This window comes from Dama dama, chromosome 26 (genome assembly GCF_033118175.1).
Source record: "Dama dama isolate Ldn47 chromosome 26, ASM3311817v1, whole genome shotgun sequence".
Classification (NCBI taxonomy): domain Eukaryota; kingdom Metazoa; phylum Chordata; class Mammalia; order Artiodactyla; family Cervidae; genus Dama; species Dama dama.
Genome location: NC_083706.1, coordinates 36,007,340 through 36,014,473, shown reverse-complemented (window position 1 = coordinate 36,014,473; position 7,134 = coordinate 36,007,340). Strand labels below are relative to the sequence as shown.

At 41.9% G+C, this 7,134-nt stretch overlaps 2 non-coding genes across 2 annotated transcripts; one reads left to right on the top strand and one right to left on the bottom strand.

Moving 5' to 3' along the window:
- Positions 1 to 6,062: 6,062 nt before the first annotated feature.
- On the bottom strand, positions 6,063 to 6,167 carry LOC133047390 (small nucleolar RNA U13). Its single transcript, XR_009690750.1, has one exon. It is a non-coding gene; the product is annotated as a small nucleolar RNA U13 (small nucleolar RNA).
- Positions 6,168 to 6,867: 700 nt separating this feature from the next.
- Positions 6,868 to 6,940, top strand: TRNAW-CCA (transfer RNA tryptophan (anticodon CCA)). Its single transcript has one exon. It is a non-coding gene; the product is annotated as a tRNA-Trp (tRNA).
- The last annotated feature ends 194 nt before the right edge of the window (positions 6,941 to 7,134 follow it).

Genomic DNA, 7,134 nt, shown 5'->3' with positions numbered 1-7,134 from the left:
TTCCCCAAGCCAGGGATGGAACCTGGGTCTCTTGCCTTGTGGTCAGTTTCTTTACTGTCTAAGCAGCCAGGGAAGCCCCTATACAAACTTAAATGTAAATCAAAACACAATTCCTGAGATGTGAAACTTTCTTGTTGGGTCACTTAGAAAAATCCAGACAGAAAATTGTAGCTGCCTTTACAGTTCAAGTATCTCGTGTGCCTTTTGGATTAAATTAACCACATGTGTGTGTGTGTGTGTGTGTGTGGTTAGTCGCTCAGTCACATCCGACTCTTTGGAACCCTATGGACTGCAGCCCATCAGGTTCCTCTGTCCATGGGGATTTTCCAGGCAAGAATACTGGGGTGGTTTGCCATGCCTTCTTCCAGGAGATCTTCCCAACCCAGGGATCAAACCCAGGTCTCCCACATTGTAGGCAGATTCTTTACAGACTGAGCCACCAGGAAAGCCCACATTAACCACATAGTAACCCACAAATATTCATCTTTTTTCAAAAAGTATAAACAGCAATTCTTTACTTTCTTTTTTTGTTGTGGACAGAATTGAATGAAGGCAATTCTGATGTTTTGCCTCTAGATATCTGGGAGGGTGATGAGTCCATTAACTGAAGGAGGTTCATTGGAGGAGGAAGAAAGAGTTGAGTTTGAGGAACCAGTGGGACATTCAGGAAGGGAATTCAAGTAGACAGTAGGATATAAAAGTCTGCAGTTCAGGCGACAAGTCCAGGCTTAAGATAGAGATTATTGAGTGAATGGCTCAGGCAAATGTCTGAGTGTCCCACGGTGCAGGCAGAACCACAGGCTGGCGGGAGGGAGGTACCGTGGTGTGATGTCTAGTGATCCCAGGATATCCTTGAGCAGGACCCAGTGCAGTCGTTAGGAGTTCACCCTTGCTACTCAAAACCAGTATTTCCCACAGGTGAGCATAGGAGCGGTCTTGCAACCAGAAGAAAAAGACTCTAACTTGGGGGCCGCCTGCTCAGGGGAGGTGGCCCACTCATGCTGAGGGCACCAGGATGCCTTGAGTGCACTGAAAACTGTTTGCTGCCTCCTCGTCAGGCAGACTCAAGAGAGATGCTGGAGTCATCAGCAAGCAGCCTTCTCTCCACAGAGGTTTGAGAATTATCACCATAAGGCAGCGAAGCCATGGGACAGATGAGGTCACCTACAAAGAACGTACAGAGAGGAGAGAGTCAAGGGTAGACCCCCTTGGCCATTTCACATGACGGTGTGTAAGCAAACTCATTTGACCCACTACTCTGAAAAATATATGTGGTACCTCTGTGTTCTTACGCTGCCAAGCCCTGGGGAGCAGTCACTTCCCTCCCCCTTTATTCTTAGTTGCCTTACTCATTTGATAATTTAGCTGTGTAGTGTAGCTATGGAGAAGGCAAACTCTGTCAGCTAAGCCCACAAGAGCATGGCATTGGCAGATCACAGCCTCTTTTTCCAGTCAAATAAATCAGACGAAATGGTAATATAAATCTGAATGCATGAATATTTCCTTTTATTTTGTTTTATTTTAGCAATATTTTTTAAGAAGGTAATTCAGTTGTTCAGTTGCTACATGATGTACCTTTAATCCCAGGAGTTACTGTTTAAGGTGTAAACTGTAGTATCTATTTTAAGTGTTGCAAAAATTTTGAAAAGGGAAATATATATATGTATGTATTATACATTTTATTACAAATATACATACATATAAATTTTCTTCTGAATAAAAAAGCAGACCAGGTGAAGAAACAATAGACTAAATGGAATTAATGGCATCAGCCTCTCCCAGTTTTATTTATTGTTAAAGAATAATGTAATAGTAGGATGAAGAGAGTAGTGACAATCATATTATATCAAACTTTGAGGCACAGTTTTTTCATTTTTGTTTTACAAAAAATGTGAAAGGAAAATAAATTAATATGCAAGTGAGTATAAAGACTCTGAGTTATCAGAAATTTATGAAAGCCTTTAGGAGTTAAGAGGAATTTCCAAAATTTTCAATGCACTTACTACACTGAATTTAGGTTAGGTCCAAACAAAATTATATTCTAGAATGTTATAGTACATAATTTAACCAAATTATACTCACAGGGCATACACAGAGGAGAAAAAAAGAAGTTAACCTACCAACTTCTAGTTGAAACGATTACCCCTGTTGACACATCAGCCAAGTAAGTCGTTTGCTCAGAATTTCTATTTCTTAGCACACAGATGAAAATCAATCAGATTAATTCACTGAAAAGTCTATGTTTGTATTTCCATCTTCCCCTTTCAACTTCTTTCCACTTCAGCCATGTCCCCTAATCCTCCTCCCTTTAGGGTGTTCAGGGTTATCTTGCTTTCTGATTCTAGGAACAGGTCATCCTTCCTTCTTCCTATTTTAAATATCAAATTCATTCATACCATTCCTTCCAAAAATATTGATTTTAAGCCTCTTGTCTCTTATCAAGAAGGAAAGGATTTCTCATCACCGTTTTTATATTCCCTGGTGTGCTCTGCCAGTCATATCTAATATAACAGTGAAATTCTTATCAGTGAGAAGGGATGCAACTTTCGCTAATAAAGCTGTGGTTTCTTTTTGGAAATGAACACTTGTTGCAAAGTTATTCATGTACTGATAACACCCAAGGCAGGGTGCCAAACCCAAGAAGCTCCCCTGCTGAGGAGTCCCAGCATTGAAAAAACAGGCACTTCGTTTCATTTGCCAATGTTCCTTTCTCCTGGGCTGGTGCCTGTTTTAACATCTTGCCCTCCAGTGACATTTCTTGTTTGACAGGTTTCTTCCATGAACCGGATTACCAAGTGTAATGAAAATCGCGAAAGAGAGACTCTGTAACCTCATCTGTTCCCTTTTAAGGGTGCTTTAGACCAGGGTAAACCACAGGGCAGGGCGAAAGAATGAACTGGTTAAACATTCCTCGCTGCAAGAGAAATTCCTGTTCTGTCACATGCAGGCTAAATAATTTCTTTTTGTCTAGGGGTGACATTCCTCCTATATCCTCTCTACCCGCTGGAGATTCTTTCCTTGATTTGGTCCCAAACCATCTTTTGAAAGTGTTGGAGGACCAGCTGCTGGCAGCTGGGAGAACATTAACAGTAGTTCTGCCAGGATGGTTTCCAAAGGCGGAGAGTGAGGCCTAGCAGCCCAGACGAGCTCACAGCTCAAAGGATGGGCGGTTGGGGTCCTCCAATCTCTCCTTGATCTTCAACTCCTACTGCAAAAGGAATGGCCTTGCCAGTTATTTCTCTGCTCAGTCCTCCTGCAGTTGAACATTTTTGCACTGGACAAGTATTATGGATCCCTAAGGAATCTGTATTGGGGTGTGGATGTAGCCTGACATACTTAGGAAAATGAACTGATGAATCTCAGGGCAGCCTCATAAAAAGACCTCAGTGACTGGGGACAGTTTAGGACTGACGCCCAAAGCCACTGCCCTGAAACACAGCCTTTTATGACCAGATTTTTACACTAGTATTGAGAGAGTCATTTCCTTGCCAGGTTGATAAGAAGTGTAGGGGTCCCCAAGGAGAGAGGGGCCTGGAATTCTCAAGGATGAAGAAAGGACAAACTTTTTTTCCTCTACATTCCTTAGGATTATATAACAATAATGTATCCTGCCTGAGGACAGTCTCTGGATTAAACCTTCTGGCTAATCCTGTTATCTTAAAGTGTAAATTATGGGAGTAGGTCTGGTGAAAGTGAAAGTGAAGTCACTCAGTCTGTCCTACTCTTTGCGACCCCATGGACTGGGGCCCACCAGGCTCCTCCGTCCATGGGATTCTCCAGGCAAGACACTGGAGTGGGTTGCCATTTCCTTCTCCAGGGGATCTTCCTGATCCAGGGATGGAACCCAGGTCTCCCACATTGCAGGCAGATGCTTTAACCTCTGAGCCCCCAGGGAAGCCCAAGGTCTGGTGAGGTCTTTACAACCTCCAGACATTCTTTGGATTCTTTGGAGAGTATATAACTCCATTGCTAATACTAGCAAGTGGGTACTCTTTCTACCCCCTTCTGATGTCTATGTCAGAAGCTTTCTCTATCTCCTTTATACTTTAATAAAACTTTATTACACAAAAGCTCTGAGTGATCAAGCCTCGTCTCTGGCCCCGGATTGAATTCTTCTCTTCCGGAGGCCAAGAATCCCGGCGTCTTTTTGAGGGTCAGGAACAACCTTTCAGTATCTTATGTAAATGATCCCACTAGATGCCATCTGAAAGAGGAATATGTATAGCTGAAACCTGAGCCAACATATTTTGTCCACAATTAAAGAAACATTTAAAAATTTATTTTATTGACTTTTGGCTGTGCTGGGTGTTTGTTGCTGTGTGGGCTTTTCTCAAGCTGCAGCAAGCAGGGGCTCCTCTCTAACTGTGGTGCGTGGGCTTCTCATTGAGTGGCTTCTCTTGTTGGGGAGCTCGGGCCCGAGGGTAGAGGCTTCAGTAGTTGCAGCATCTGGGCTCAATAGTTGTGGCGCATGAATTTAGTGGCTTTGCAGCACGTGGAATCTTCCTGGACCAGGAGGTGAACCCGTGTCCCCTGCATTGGCAGGTGGATTTTTAATCCCTGGACCACCAGGTAAGCCCTTGTGTGCAATTTTAAAGATAATCTTTGTTTGGCTGAAAGAATAGAAAAGAAAACAAAAAAGTCCCTTCTTAAAACTGAAATTTAAAACTTAAGTTTTACAACTTTCTTTGCAGCCCACCTTAGTCTGTACCTTTAATAAGGTACAGAGTCTTCCTGGTCTCAATTTGACCCCAATTCTACCGACTTCAGTCCCCTGAGGCAGACTTTCATTCTCTCTCCATGAAGTCTTTCCGGACTGACCATTCTCTGGGATGATCTGCTTCTCCCCAAGTAGCTTTTTCTCCAGTCTTACTTGTCTTCCTCTCACCAAGACCTACCCCTGCTCCCAGGACACTGCCCCTACTCTGGGCCCAGCACCCAGCATAGGACTGCTGCTTAGTTTCCACCAAAAAAAAAAAAAAAATGAGAAGGTAATATTACTTCACAGAATTCTCATGAAAAGCATGAAATCAAAGCATTTTATAGGGGAGTTTCCTGGTGGCCTAGTGGTTAGGATTCTGGGCTTTCACTGCTAGGGCCAGTGTTTGATCCCTGATTGGGGAATTGATAACCCCCCCCAGGTGCGCAGCCAAAAAAAAGTATTATGCCAACAGATACTGTTATGTGCTTTCCTGATGGCTCAGATGGTAAAGAATCCACCTGCAATGCGGGAGACGTGGGTTCAATCCCTGGGTTGGGAAGATCCCCTGGAGGAGGGTATGGAAACCCACTCTAGTATTCTTGCCTGGAGAATCCCATGAACAGAGGAGCCTGGTGGGCTACAGTCCATGGGGTCCCAAAGAGTGGGATACGACTGAATGACTAGGCACAGCACATTGTTATGTGTATAAAGACATCTTGTTCATTCTTCATAACACATTTGCTAATAAAGAGGCTCAATTTTTATATGATGGTGCAGTTATATTCTAGATCCTATTTATTTTCCATTTCTAATAGTCCTATTTTATTAAGGCCAATCATTTTTAATTCTGCTATCAAAAGTCAGTCAACTGTTACTCTGATTATAAATGCATGTTCAAACTATCACCTTGATTACAAATGGGAGACTTGCATGCTGCAGTTTGAAATACGTTACATATTTTTTTAAATCAGAGTAGAGTTGTTTACAGCAACACCACTGTTAGTTTCTGCAGTACTGCAAAGTGAATCAGTCACATATACATGTATCTGCTTTTTTGGACTTCCTCTCTATCTAGGTCATCATAGATCACTGAGTCAAGTTTCCTCTGCTATGCATAGGTTCTCATTTTATCCATTAATACTTATCTTTCATATTTTGAAGAGACAGTTCTGATAGTATTAATAGAAAGTAGAATGGCAGAATTTATATAGAGAAACCAAGACTACGGGTACCCTATTTTAGTACGTTTAAGCTCTGCACAATATTCAGTAGTTGCCTGTCAAGATAGCAAGTTTATACTGTTTACTGTATGAGTTTAAACTGTACAAGTTTATTTTATTTATTTATTTATTTTTTCTTTTTACGTCAGACAGGTAATGTGCCGATGTCGTAACAAGGTTTGGAGGGAGGCACATGTCACGCAGCAGCATGAGCACCCAATCATCATGCTCATGAACTACAAAAGGATCTAAACTGTACAAGTTTAAACTGTTAGACTGTTTATAGCAAGTTTATACTGAGCCTGAAAAATCTTTGCATGTGACATTTAACTACAAAGCATTGGAACTGTTTTTAAGTATTAAAGCATTGACACAAGAAGAAACCCTATTTTCTTTCCAAGTTGTTATCTTGAAAGACTATAAACTGACTCTTGTGATGTCACAGTTCAAACATTTTAATGTTATTGATCAGCTTTTTAAAAATTCTCACTCTTTTTATCCAGGATACTGATGAATCCAAGGTGAGCATCTTTCCTATTATTTACATTTCTGGGTTGTCATCAGCTAGAGTCTGCTACTGTGACTGTGGTTTTTGGCTAGTTAGGAGTCACTTCATATGTTAAAATAGCTTTAAGCTGGCGGGGGTGGGGCACGGTGGGGGGAAGAAGAGGGTGGGATGATGAGAGAATAGCGTTGAAACCTATACATTACATGTAAAACTGATAGCCAGTGGAAGTTCAATATATGTTGCAGGGAACCCAAAGCCAGTGTTGTGACAACCTTGCGGGGGTGGAATGGGAAGGGCAATGGAAGGGAAGTTCAAGAGGGAGGGGACATGTGTATACCTATGACTGATTCATGTTGATGTATGACAAAAGCCATCATAATATTGTAATTATCCTCTAATTTTAAAAAGTAAAATAAAAAAAAAAATAGCTTTAAGGGACTTCCCTGGTGGTCCAGTGGCTAAGACTTTGCACTCCAAATGCAGGGGGCCTGGGTTCAATCCCTGGTCAGGGAACTAGATCCTGTATGCTGCCACTAAAGATCCTGTGTGCGGCAACCAAGGCCTGGCGCAGCCAAGTGTTTTAAAAGAAAAAAGTTTTTAAAAATAGCTTTAAAAGATTTTTACCTTCCTCCCCTGAAGGATCTATTGTTCTTTGTGATTGGTTCTTTAATTTCGTACCGAAGTGACGCAGTGCATGAAGTTTCCAG